The sequence below is a fragment of the Oncorhynchus gorbuscha genome, linkage group LG02 (genome assembly GCF_021184085.1).
Source record: "Oncorhynchus gorbuscha isolate QuinsamMale2020 ecotype Even-year linkage group LG02, OgorEven_v1.0, whole genome shotgun sequence".
NCBI lineage: Eukaryota > Metazoa > Chordata > Actinopteri > Salmoniformes > Salmonidae > Oncorhynchus > Oncorhynchus gorbuscha.
The window spans coordinates 51,530,232-51,544,619 of NC_060174.1; the positions used below are offsets into that span (position 1 = coordinate 51,530,232).

The 14,388-nt window shown below is 42.1% G+C and overlaps 1 pseudogene; it reads right to left on the reverse strand.

Annotated features, from left to right (window-relative positions):
• LOC123990342 overlaps nucleotides 1–14,388 on the reverse strand; it is a 60,369-nt pseudogene that overhangs the window by 26,947 nt on the left and 19,034 nt on the right.

The window sequence follows — 14,388 nt, forward strand, 5'->3', positions numbered from 1 at the left end:
TGGCATGGCCATTCTACTAGTTATTGAATTCCAGCGCTCTGAGTGTTAAAGGAGAAAAGTGTAAACCCTTTCTTTCATCAGCTATCAAACTAAATCACTCACTCTACGCTATAGGTGGTCCTCATCGTGAACTATCCAGAGTTATCCGCTCTCCCTATGTATTAACATCATACTATGATATTTACAATGAACAGCATAATTGCGTTTGGCAGCCGCTTCAGAGAGCCCGGTGATGAGCGAATAGTGCTTTTTGAGGTCGCTTTTGGTTCGATTATTGAAAGAATAAATCAGGGAATTCGACTTTTAAACATTAAATGCACTATGAAATAATGATATTCCAATGATTTTAGAGCTTTGCAATGGAAATTCCACAGCCAAAAATGGTAAACATTCAATTGCCAAAAATATTCCACTGTCTCTTTCATGTCACATTGGGTAGGTAGCCTAGACATCAATATAAAAATAGGAAATTACCAAATATTTCAGATGTGTATATTGCCTAGTTATTATATAATTAGTTTATTATTTTTAATTCCTGAAAGTAATCATCTCTGCTCAGGCAGTAGCAGCCAACCAGCCAGCCAGCAACTATAACATTAACTCTGTGTAACTGTCTTTGTTCATCCTATTTAGCTAGGCTAGCCTGCCTAAGTATGCTGAAAACTGTCTGACAAAATAATTGACTAGTTATTCAATGTAGATAAGGCATATTTTCACAAACTCTCTCTATCCCTCTCATCATTGTGTTGTGTACATTCTTCTCTCATGTAGTCTATGTGGTCTGTGTGTATCTAACCTAACATTGCAGGCATGAAAGTGTATCCGACCCAGAAAAAACACTTTTCACTGTCCGAGCCGGAAAGAACAGGCGCAATGGATTATGGTCATTGTAGTTCATTAAAACAGACATGGGTCACATCCCAAAATATACAGGCCCAGGTGCACAACTGAGCAAGTACATTAGTGTGTCTAGTTTGAGAAACAGGCACCTCACAAGTCCTCAACTGGCAGAAAGGACATTTCTAAGTGACCCCAAACCTTTGAACGGTAGTGTACAAAATGCCCAAGTGGAGACCTGGATGGTAAGATAAATCAACATAACATTCATGTAAGAAATGTAAAAAATATAGAATGAAAATGTGAAAAAAAATCATTATTTTGATTCTATGATTTTTGTGAATTTATTGGTAAGAATGTTCAAGGATGCAGTTTTGAAATGTAATGTTTAAGAAAACTCTTACTGTATTAGTGTCTCTTACTGTATTTTGCTGTATTAGTGTCTCTTACTGTATTTTGCTGTATTAGTGTCTCTTACTGTATTTTGCACTGTTCAGGAAAAGCGACTGACTGCGTGTCCATAAAACCAGGGTCCAGTCTACTCACTAGAGTCCCTAGAATACAAAACAGGTGAGTAAAAAACAGATAGGTCATACGAAGTGTTCGGGACCCATAACCCTGCTACTTTCAGTCGAAAAACCCAAGTCCAAGATGGAAACAGATTCATTGCGACCAGGGTGGGTTGAAGAAAAGCGCTGTAATCACCATGATAACCATTGATAGGCTATAGGTGTAAGTGGGCTGGTGAACTCTAACCTACGGCATCATGATGTTACTAGAATACCGCCTCAAATAAATACACTGCTCAAAAAAATAAAGGGAAACCTTAAACAACACAATGTACCTCCAAGTCAATCACACTTCTGTGAAATCAAACTGTCCACTTAGGAAGCAACACTGATTGACAATACATTTCACATGCTGTTGTGCAAATGGAATAGACAACAGGTGGAAATTATAGGCAATTAGCAAGACACCCCCAATAAAGGAGTGGTTCTGCAGGTGGTGACCACAGAACACTTCTCAGTTCCAATGCTTACTGGCTGATGTTTAGGTCACTTTTGCATGCTGGCAGTGCTTTCACTCTAGTGGTAGCATGAGACGGAGTCTACAACCCACACAAGTGGCTCAGGTAGTGCAGCTCATCCAGGATGGCACATCAATGCAAGCTGTGGCAAGAAGGTTTGCTGTGTCTGTTAGCGTAGTGTCCAGAGCATGGAGGCACTACCAGGAGACAGGCCAGTACATCGGGAGATGTGGATGAGGCCAACAACCCAGCAGCAGGACCCCTACCTCCGCCTTTGTGCAAGGAGGAGCAGGAGGAGCACTGCCAGAGCCCTGCAAAATGACCTCCAGCAGGCCACAAATGTGCATGTGTCTGCTCAAAAGGTCAGAAACAGACTCCATGAGGGTGGTATGAGGGCCCGACATCCACAGGTGGGGGTTGTGCTTACAGCCCAACACCGTGCAGGACATTTGGCATTTGCCAGATAATACCAAGATTGGCAAATTCGCCACTGGCGCCCTGTGCTCTTCACAGATGAAAGCAGGTTCACACTGAGCACATGTGACAGACGTGACAGTCTGGAGACGCCGTGGAGAACATTCCGCTGCCTGCAACATCCTCCAGCAACGATTTGGCGGTGGGTCAGTCATGTTGTGGGGTGGCATTTCTTTGGGGGGCCGCACAGCTCTCCATGTGCTCGCCAGAGGTAGCCTGACTGCCATTAGGTACCGAGATGAGATCCTCAGACCCCTTGTGAGACCATATGCTTGTGCGGTTGGCCCTGGGTTCCTCCTAATGCAAGTCAATGCTAGACCTCATGTGGCTGGAGTGTGTCAGCAGTTCCTGCAAGAGGAAGGCATTGATGCTATGGACTGGCCCGCCCGTTCCCCAGACCTGAATCCAATTGAGCACATCTGGGACATCATGTCTCGCTCCATCCACCAACACCACAGACTGTCCAGGAGTTGGAGGATGCTTTAGTCCAGGTCTGGGAGGAGATCCCTCAAGAGACCATCCACCACCTCATCCGGATGTTCTAGCTGTGTCTGAATCCTGGCTTAGGAAGTCCACCAAAAATTCTGAAATTTTAATTCCAAACTACAACATTTTCAGACAAGATAGAACTGCCAAAGGGGGCGGTGTTGCAATCTACTGCAAAGATAGCCTGCAGAGTTCTGTCCTACTATCCAGGTCTGTACCCAAACAATTTGAACTTCTACTTTTAAAAATCCACCTCTCTAAAAACAAGTCTCTCACCGTTGCCGCCTGCTATAGACCACCCTCTGCCCCCAGCTGTGCTCTGGACACCATATGTGAACTGATTGCCCCCCATCTATCTTCAGAGCGTGTGCTGCTAGGCGACCTAAACTGGAACATGCGTAACCTCTTCAACCTATGGGGGCGCTATGTCATTATTGGATAAAAAAAGTGCCCGTTTTAAGCGCAATATTTTGTCATGAAAAGATGCTCGACTATGCATATAATTGGCAGCTTTGGAAAGAAAACACTCTACCGTTTCCAAAACTGCAAAGATAGTATCTGTGAGTGCCCCAGAACTGATGCAACAGGCGAAACCAAGATGAAACTTCAAACAGGAAATGAGCAGGATTTTTGAGGCTCTGTTTTTCATTGTCTCCTTATATGGCTGTGAAAGCGCCACGAATTAGCCTGCCTTTTCTATCGTTTCTCCAAGTTGTCTGCAGCATTGTGACGTATTTGTAGGCATATCATTGGAAGATTGGCCATAAGAGACTACATTTACCAGGGGTCCGCCCGGTGTCCTTTGTTGAAATTGTTGCGTAATCTCCAAGCTGCTCGCATTCATCCATGTGATTGAGAGAGAGGAGACTTCCAGGAATGATATATCATGAAGAGATATGTGAAAATATTCATAATATATTATGGAGTTAATGTGGAAGAAAGTTTGGCGTTTGGATGAATGAATTTGTTTTTTTTGGTAGCCAAACATGATGCAGAAAACGGACCGATTTCTCCTGCACAACTAATCTTTCAGGAAAACTGAACATTTGCTATCTAACTGAGAGTCTCCTCATTGAAAACATCCGATGTTCTTCAAAGGTAAATGATTTATTGAATGTTTTTGCTGGTTTTTGTAAAAATGTTGCCTGCTAATGCTAACGCTAAATGCTAATGCTAAATGCTAACACTAAATGCTAAATGCTAGTTTGCTATGGTTGAGAAGCATATTTTTGAAAATCTGAAATGACAGTGTTGTTAACAAAAGGCTAAGCTTGAGAGCTAGCATATTGATTTCATTTCATTTGCGATTTTCATGAATAGTTAACGTTGCGTTATGGTAATAGACTTGAGGCTGTAGTCATGATCCCGGATCCGGGTTGGCTCGACGCAAGAAGTTAACACCCCAGCTATCCTACAATCTAAACTTGATGCCCTCAATCTCACACAAATGATCAATGAACCAACCAGGTACCTCCCCAAAGCCTTAAAGATGGGCACACTCATAGATATCATCCTAACCAACTTGCCCTCTAAAGACACCTCTGCTGTCTTCAACCAAGATCTCAGCGATCACTGCCTCATTGCCTGCATCCATAATGGGTCAGCGGTCAAACGACGTCCACTCATCACTGTAAAACGCTCCCTGAAACACTTCGATTAGAAAGGCCTGCTCGCTGACCTTGCCGGGGTATCCTGGAAGGATATTGATCGCATTTAGTCAGTAGAGGATGCCTGGATATTTTTTTTAAATGCCTTCCTAACCATCTTAAATAAACATGCCCCATTCAAGAAATTTAGAACCAGGAACAGATATAGCCCTTGGTTCTCCCCAGACCTGACTGCCCTTAACCAACACAAAAACATCCTATGACATTCTACATTAGCATCGAACAGCCCCCGTGATATGCAGCTGTTCAGGGAAGATAGAAACCATTATACACAGGCAGTTAGAAAAGCCAAGGCTAGCTTTTTCAAGCAGAAATTTGCTTCCTGCAACACTAACTCAAAAAAGTTCTGGGACACTGTAAAGTGCATGGAGAATAAGAACACCTCCGCCCAGCTGCTCACTGCACTGAATATAGGAAACACTGTCACCACTGATAAATCCACCATAATTGAGAATTTCAATAAGCATTTTTCTACGGCTGGCCATGCTTTCCACCTGGCTACTCCTACCCCGGTCAACAGCACTGCACTACAGCAACTCGCCCAAGCCTTCCCCATTTCTCCTTCTCCCAAATCTGTTCAGCTGATGTTCTGAAAGAGCTGCAAAATCTGGACACCTACAAATCAGCCGGGCTAGACAATCTGGACCCTTTCTTTCTAAAATTATCTGCCGGAATTGTTGCCACCCCTATTACTAGCCTGTTCAACCTCTTTCGTGTCGTCTGAGATTGCCAAAGATTGGAAAGCAGCTGCGGTCATCCCCCTCTTCAAAGGGGGGGACACTCTTGACACAAACTGCTGCAGACCTATATCTATCCTACCATGCCTTTCTAAGGTCTTCGAAAGCCAAGTCAACAAACAGATTACCGACCATTTTGAATCTCACCATACCTTCTCTGCTATGCAATCTGGTTTCAGAGCTGGTCATGGGTGCACCTCAGCCACGCTCAAGGTCCTAAACGATATCTTAACCGCCATCGATAAGAAACATTACTGTGCAGCCGTATTCATTGATCTGCCCAAGGCTTTCGACTCTGTCAATCACCACATCCTCATCAGCAGACTCGACAGCCTTGGTTTCTCAAATGATTGCCTCGCCTGGTTTACCAACTACTTCTCTGATAGAGTTCAGTGTGTCAAATAGGAGGGTCTGCTGTCCGGACCTCTGGCAGTCTCTATGGGGGTGCCACAGGGTTAAATTCTTGGACCGACTCTCTTCTCTGTATACATCAATGAGGTCGCTCTTGCTGCTGGTGAGTCTCTGATCCACCTCTACGCAGACGACACCATTCTGTATACTTCTGGCCCTTCTTTGGACACTGTGTTAACAACCCTCCAGGCAAGCTTCAATGCCATACAACTCTCCTTCCGTGGCCTCCAATTGCTCTTAAATACAAGTAAAACTAAATGCATGCTCTTCAACCAATCGCTACCTGTACCTACCCGCCTGTCCAACATCACTACTCTGGACGGCTCTGACTTAGGTATCTGGTTAGACTGTAAACTCTCGTTCCAGACCCATATCAAACATCTCCAATCCAAAGTTAAATCTAGAAATGGCTTCCTATTTCGCAACAAAGCATCCTTCACTCATGCTGCCAAACATACCCTTGTAAAACTGACCATCCTACCAATCCTCGACTTTGGTGATGTCATTTACAAAATAGCCTCCAATACCCTACTCAACAAATTGGATGCAGTCGATCACAGCGCAATCCGTTTTGTCACCAAAGCCCCATATACTACCCACCATTGCGACCTGTACGCTCTCGTTGGCTGGCCCTCGCTTCATACTCGTCGCCAAACCCACTGGCTCCATGTCATCTACAATGACCCTGCTAGGTAAAGTCGCCCCTTATCTCAGCTTGCTGGTCACCATAGCATCTCCCACCTGTAGCACACGCTCCAGGAGGTATGTCTCTAGTCACCCCCAAAACCAATTCTTTCTTTGGCTGCCTCTCCTTCCAGTTCTCTGCTGCCAATGACTGGAACGAACTACAAAAATCTCTGAAACTGGAAACACTTATCTCTCTCACTAGCTTTAAGCACCAACTGTCAGAGCAGCTCACAGATTACTGCACCTGTACATAGCCCACCTATAATTTAGCCCACCTATAATTTAGCCCAAACAACTAACTCTTTCCCTACTGTATTTAATTTATTTTGCTCCTTTGCACCCCATTATTTTTATTTCTACTTTGCACATTCTTCCATTGCAAATCTACCATTCCAGTGTTTTACTTGCTATATTGCATTTACTTTGCCACCATGGCCTTTTTTTGCCTTTACCTCCCTTCTCACATCGTATATAGACTTGTTTATACTGTATTATTGAATGTATGTTTGTTTTACTCCATGTGTAACTCTGGTGTTGTTGTATGTGTCGAACTGCTTTGCTTTATCTTGGCCAGGTCGCAATTGTAAATGAGAACTTGTTCTCAACTTGCCTAACTTGCCTAAAGGTGAAATAAAAAAAATAAAAGAGCATGCCCAGGCGTTGTAGGGAGGTCATACAGGCACGTGGAGGCCACACACACTACTGAGCCTCATTTTGACTTGTTTTAAGGACATTACATCAAAGTTGGATCAGCCTGTAGTGTGGTTTTCCACTTTAATTTTGTGTGTGAGACTCCAAATCCAGACCTCCATGGGTTGATAAATTTGATTTCCATTGATCGTTTGTGTGATTTTGTTTACATTCAACTATGTAAAGAAAAAAGTATTTAATAAGAATATTTCATTCATTCAGATCTAGGATGTGTTATTTTAGTGAGCAGTGTATTTATACACACACACACATTTTTAATTTAACCTTCATTTTACTAGGCTTGTCAGTTAAGAACAAATTCTTATTTACAATGACGGCTTACATCGGTCAAAACTGGATGATGCTGGGCCAATAGTGCGCCGCCCTATGGGAGTCCCAATCATGAACTGTAACCTAGTAAAATCGTTGAAATTGTTGCATGTTGAGTTCATATATTTATATTTGTACAGTGTATTTGATTTGTCTAGCCAAAATGCTAGACCTGATGCATGTTAAATAAATAATAAAATTCACCAATTTACACACAATTAAAAATATTAAGCATATATTTGGCCTTGTTTTAGGTTATTTTCCTGCTAAAAGGTGAATTTGTATCCCAGTGTCTGTTGGAAAGCAGACTGATCCAGATTTTCCTCTAGGATTTTGCCTTTTCCGTTTATTTTAATTTTAAAAAAGGGAGTCCTTCCTGATAAGCATACCCATAACATGATGCAGCCACTATCATGCTTGAAAATATGAAGAGTGGTACTTCGTGTTGTGTTGGATTTACCCCAAACATAACGCTTTGTTCAGGACATTTCTTTTTTCAGTTTTACTTTAGTGCCTTCCTCCTTTTCACTCTGTCAATTAGATTAGTATTGTGGAGAAACTACAATATTGTTAATCCCATCCTCTGTTTCTCCTATCAAAGCCATTCAACTCTAACTGTTTTAAAGTCACCATTGGCCTCATGGTGAAATCACAGAGCAGTTTCCTTCCTCTCCGGCAACGGAGTTAGGAAGGACGCCTGTATCTTTGTCGTGACTTGGTGTATTGATACACCATCCAAAGTGTAATTAATAACTTCACCATGCTCAAAGGGATATTCAATGTACAGTGGGGCAAAAAAAGTAGTTAGTCAGCCACCAATTGTGCAAGTTCTCCCACTTAAAAAGATGAGGCCTGAGACACTTCAACTATGACAGACAAAATTAGAAGAAAAATATCCAGAAAATCACATTGTAGGATTTATGAATTTATTTGCAAATTTTGGTAGAAAATAAGTATTTGGTCACCTACAAACAATGGCACCTGTTTGATCTTGTTATCAGTATAAAAGACACCTGTCCACAACCTCAAACAGCCACACTCCAAACTCCACTATGGCCAAGACCAAAGAGCTGTCAAAGGACACCAGAAACAAAATTGTATACCTGCACCAGGCTGGGAAGACTGAATCTGCAATAGGTAAGCAGCTTGGTTTGAAGAAATCAACTGTGGGAGCAATTATTATGAAATGGAAGACATACAAGACCACTGATAATCTCCCTCAATCTGGGGCTCCAAGCAAGATCTCACCCCATGGGGTCAAAATTATCACAAGAACAGTGAGCAAAAATCATGCTGGAAACATCATGCTTTGGGGCTGTTTTTCTGCAAAGGGACCAGGACGACTGATCCGTGTAAAGGAAAGAATGAATGGGGCCATGTAGCGTGAGATTTTGAGTGAAAACGTCCTTCCATCAGCAAGGGCATTGAAGATGAAACGTGGCTGGGTCTTTCAGCATGACAATGATCCCAAACACACCGCCCGGGCAACGAAGGAGTGGCTTCGTAAGAAGCATTTCAAGGTCCTGGAGTGGCCTAGCCAGTCTCCAGATCTCAACCCCATAGAAAATCTTTGGAGAGAGTTGAAAGTCCGTGTTGCCCAGCAATAGCGCCAAAACATCACTGCTCTAGAGGAGATCTGCATGGAGGAATGGGCCAAAATACCAGCAACAGTGTGTGAAAACTTTGAAGACTTACAGAAAACGTTTGACCTCTGTCATTGCCAACAAAAGGTATATAACAAAGTGTTGAGATAAACTTTTGTTATTGACCGAATACTTATTTTCCACCATAATTTGCAAATAAATTCATTAAAAATCCTAGTGTGATTTTCTTTCTCATTTTGTCTGTCATAGTTGAAGTGTACTTATGATGAAAATTACAGGCCTCTCATCTTTTTAATGGGGAGAACTTGCACAATTGGTGGCTGACTAAATACTTTTTTGCCCTACTGTATGTGTTTTACCCATGCACCAATAGGTGTCCTTCTTTGCCAAAGAATCTTTGAAATTCACTACTCGACTGAGGGACCTTACAGATCATTTAAGGACATTTTTACTCCTGAACTTATTTAGGCCTGGGGTTGAATACTTATTGACATAAGACATTTCAGCTTCTCATTTCTAATTCATTTGTAAACTTTTCAAAAAATATAATTCCACTTTGACATTATGGGGTATTGTGTGTAGGCCAGTGACACAAAATCACAATTGAAATACATTTAAAATGCATACTGTAAACCAAAAGAAAATGTGGAAATAGTCAAGTGGTGTGAATACTTTCGGAAAGCATTGTGTAAATACTACAGACCCTAATGAGTTACGCAAACCCACTTTTACTTTCGCACCTAGAAAAGTTAATCTAAACAAATATGTATTTCCTATAAAGTGTACAGTATATACATACAGTACCAGTCAAAAGTTAGGACTCCTACTCAATCCAGGGTTTTTCTTTATTTAAAATTATGTTCTACATTGTAGAAAAAAGTGAAGACATCAAACGGTATGAAATAACACATATTGAAACATGTAGTAACCAAAACACAAATTCTTTGCTCATTGCAAAAGAAGCTTGAAAATCTGGAACATTAGTTGAATATCAATGGAAAAAGTGTTCCAAATCGAACCGTCGGTAGTAGACTACAATCTACAACACCGCTGGGAGAAAGGCAGTTGATAACTAAACACTGGCCAACAACACAACAGCTCATTCAAGTTGCACAACTTTTAGGACTAGGGGGTTTCCCCACACCCAGATGAAGCCTATTCCTGGACAAAAAAAGCACTTTCAAATGGAGATTCAACTGAAAGTGTGCAGGACTCAAAAGTAGGCTATTAATCTGGTTCTGGAAACCCAGCCCATCATGGAGAACTCAACAGTTCTAATCGCATATTAGGAAAGATCGATTATGAATGTTCTAGTTCCAGACTGCTAAGAATTACTCAATGTTCCACACTATCATGACGCCTCAAGTGTTGAGGTAAATTATAGCCTGGATTCTAACAAAAACTGGCATTTTATGTAATTTGAACTACTGTCAGGACAAACATTCTATATCTAAAGGAAACAACCATAAATGACAACTCAAGTAGTATTATTTGGAAGATGCTATACAAAGCACAGCAACACTTCGTCAATGTAGCCAAAACAATAACGTTTCCTGTTGTTCTAAAATTAGTAGGCTATGGGGGATTTCTGCAGGTGGGGTTAATTAAAATAACTTGTAATAATTGCCAAATCAAATAGGACATACAGTGGGGAGAGCAAGTATTTGATACAGTGCCGATTTTTGCAGGTTTTCCTACTTACAAAGCATGTAGAGGTCTGTATTTTTATCATTAGGTACACTTCAACTGTGAGAGACTGAATCTAAAACAAAAATCCAGAAAATCACATTGTATGATTTTTAAGTCATTCATTTGCATGACATAAGTATTTGATACATCAGAAAAGCAGAACTTAATATTTGGTACAGAGATCATACGTTTCCTGTAGTTCTTGACCAGGTTTGCACACACTGCAGCAGGGATTTTGGCCCACTCCTCCATACAGACCTTCTCCAGATCCTTCAGGTTTCGGGGCTGTCGCTGGGCAATACAGACTTTCAGCTCCCTTCAAATATTTTCTATTGGGTTCAGGTCAGGAGACTAGCTAGGCCACTCCAGGACCTTGAGATGCTTCTTACGGAGCCACTACGTAGTTGCCCTGGCTGTGTGTTTCGGGTCATTGTCATGCTGGAAGACCCAGCCATGACCCATCTTCAATGCTCTTACTGAGGGAAGGAGGTTGTTGGCCAAGATCTCGCGATACATGGCCCCATCCATCCTCCCCTCAATACGGTACAGTCGTCCTGTCCGCTTTGCAGAAAAGCATCCCCAAAGAATGATGTTTCCACCTTAATGGTTCACAGTTGGGATGGTGTTCTTGGGGTTGTACTCCTCCTTCTTCCTCCAAACACGGCGAGTGGAGTTGAGATCAAAAAACTCTATTTTTGTCTCATCAGACCACATGACCTTCTCCCATTCCTCCTCTGGATCATCCAGATGGTTATTGGCAAACTTCAGACGGGCCTGGACATGCGCTGGCTTGAGCAGGGGGACCTTGCATGCGCTGCAGGATTTTAATCCATGACGCGTAGTGTGTTACTAATGGTTTTCTTTGAGACTGTGGTCCCAGCTCTCTTCAGGCCATTGACCAGGTCCTGCCGTGTAGTTCTGGGCTGATCCCTCACCTTCCTCATGATCATTGACGAGGTGAGATCTTGCATGGAGCCCCAGACCGAGGGTGATTGACCGTCATCTTGAACTTCTTCCATTTTCTAATAATTGCGCCAACAGTTGTTGCCTTCTCATCAAGCTGCTTGCCCATTGTCCTGTAGCCTATCCCAGCCTTGTGCAAGTCTACAATTTTATCCCTGATGTCCTTACACAGCTCTCTGGTCTTGGCCATTGTGGAGAGGTTGGAGTCTGTTTGATTGTGTGTGGACAGGTGTCTTTTATACAGGTAACGAGTCCAAACAGGTGCAGTTAATACAGGTAATGAGTGGAGAACAGGGGGGCTTCTTAAAGAAAAACTAACAGGTCTGTGAGAGCTGGAATTCTTACTGGTTGGTAGGTGATCAAATACTTATGTCATGCAATAAAATGGAAATTAATTACTTAATCATACAATGTGATTTTCTGGATTGTTGTTTTAGATTCCGTCTCTCACAGTTGAAGTGTAAAAATTACAGACCTCTACATGCTTTTTAAGTAGGAAAACCTGCAAAATCGGCAGTGTATCAAATACTTGTTCTCCCCACTGTATGCACGCACCACTTTTGTTATTTATTTTATACGTTTTTGAAACAAGTATTTTTTAAAATTTTATTTCACTTCACCAATTTTGAATATTTTGTGTATGTCCATTGAATGAAATACAAATAAAAATCCATTTAAATTAAAGGTTGTAATGCAACAAAATAGGATGAAGTTCTGGGATTTGTCCCCTGGGAAAGATCGAACAGCGGACATATGGAGAAAGGAGGCAAGAGAAAGCGAAACAGAATATTGTGTTGTAGAACAGCTGAGCTGACACGAGAGTGGGCATTCGACTCTCAGTTGATACTGTTTCTACAGTAACATGACATGACGTGATGAAACTAAGTTGCAAGCTACTTTCGTAGCAAGGTGTTGTGGAACAAGTTTCTTATGAAACACATTCCAGACACTGGAATCTTGCTAACTTGACATGCAGCTACCATCAAGCTATGCTAGCTAGCTGTTGTCAGCTTGGCTAAGTACAAGGTCAGTGCAGGAATCGACAAGAAAATGATGAACACGCTTCAAAAGGAGCGTTTTGACTGATGTCACGTCTATGCTAATATGGCAAAACATTTGCTACCCAGCTAACCAACAACTGTAACAATTGTATTTGAGAGACAAGAACTCATTGTGCAAATGTATTTGTTTTTAAATAAACATTGCAGATGACACGTAGTTTATATGTTGTCAACAATCGAAGTTAACCCTGTCTGTTTGCCACATAGTTGCGCACACGTCAGTTCTGTTGCTAAACAGTCAACCCATCTTTAGAACTGAATTAGCTGACCATCCTGAGATGGCAAGTCAATCAGGAGGGGAGAAAGTCCTCAACATCAAAAACTTTGTTCTCTCCATAGCAAAACTAGCTTAGCTTACCTCACTGTACTCATTACTGGCCTTGTTTGTTGTGATTGAATGGCAAAGACAAACCAAGAAACACCAACATCAAACCACACCCCCAAGACAATTGTAGTTGCCAAATCAGGAAGTGCAGTCGCCCTATTACATTATAAATGATCATTTGTGGTGGTTGTCTCATAGGGAGGGTAAAAGCAACATTGTGAGGAAGTTCACTGACACGTATTGAGTCACAGAGAGAAAACAGTGAGGAGAAAGAAGTCATGGGTCTGTTACACAATATACACTCCTCCCATCCATTTCTCTTCCTCTATCTATGGGCAGGCAGATGATACAGTAGTAGATTCAGGGCAGGCATCCACACTGCTGAACTTTCCAATGCACAAAATCTGCCAAGCAGGGTCATTCAGAAGAGAACATTAGTTGTGCTGAGCCAGGCTGAGGATACGGAGAAATGCTATCTTTTGGGACAAAATATTAAAACATCCCAAGGCTCTAGTTGTATGTTGGACAGAATTTGAATAGTCTTGAAACAAGGCCAAATCTTTACTTTATAAACACAGCAGGGTTATGTCTTAAGCAGAGGCGAGTGAAACCCAACATCAAGAGGTCATCATTCACTTTACACTTTACAAGCAGAGTGAGTCAAATGTTTGTCTTCAATATGGGAATTCCACACTCTGTTTGATGTCTTTATAGTTATGAGGTTTACAAACAATTTAAAGGTCACAACTGGCAAACTTCAGGTCAGACAAAACAAACCACACTAGTGCAGACAAAACAAACACCACAAGCAGAAATATTCCACAACTTTCCGCACCACATAAGAACATCCATGTCAGCTGCCAAACGCACATAGAAAAATAAATGTCATCTGATCTAGCAAAACCACAAAAACTAAAGCACTGACACGTTTTAACAAACCACAAACTCTCACTACACTCACCATGAAAAATAAATGTAATCTGATCTGGCAAAACCACAAAAACTAAAGCACTGACACGTTTTAACAAACCACAAACTCTCACTACACTCACCATGGGGACGGTCTGGTGGAGGAGTTTGAGTGGCGCAGGCCCAGGAGGCTGTAGAAGGCCAGGGTGGCAAGGTTCCTCAGGTCCAGAGAGCTCTCCACCAGAGGAATGGTCACCGTTGTCCAGTCACAGCACAGCTATGATGGGTTTGAGAAGGAGCCAGGCATTCACTGGCAGCAGGTTGTTGAAAGTCAGCTGCCTGGCCAGAGTGTGGCTGACTGCCGCAGGATTGTCAAACCTGGGGAGGGAGGAGAAAGAACGAAAGGGAGAGAGAAAATGGGTGAACGAAAATCCTGATGACAAAAAAAAAATGGGGTTAGGTGAAGGGGAGAGGGGGTCAGGCTCACCGCC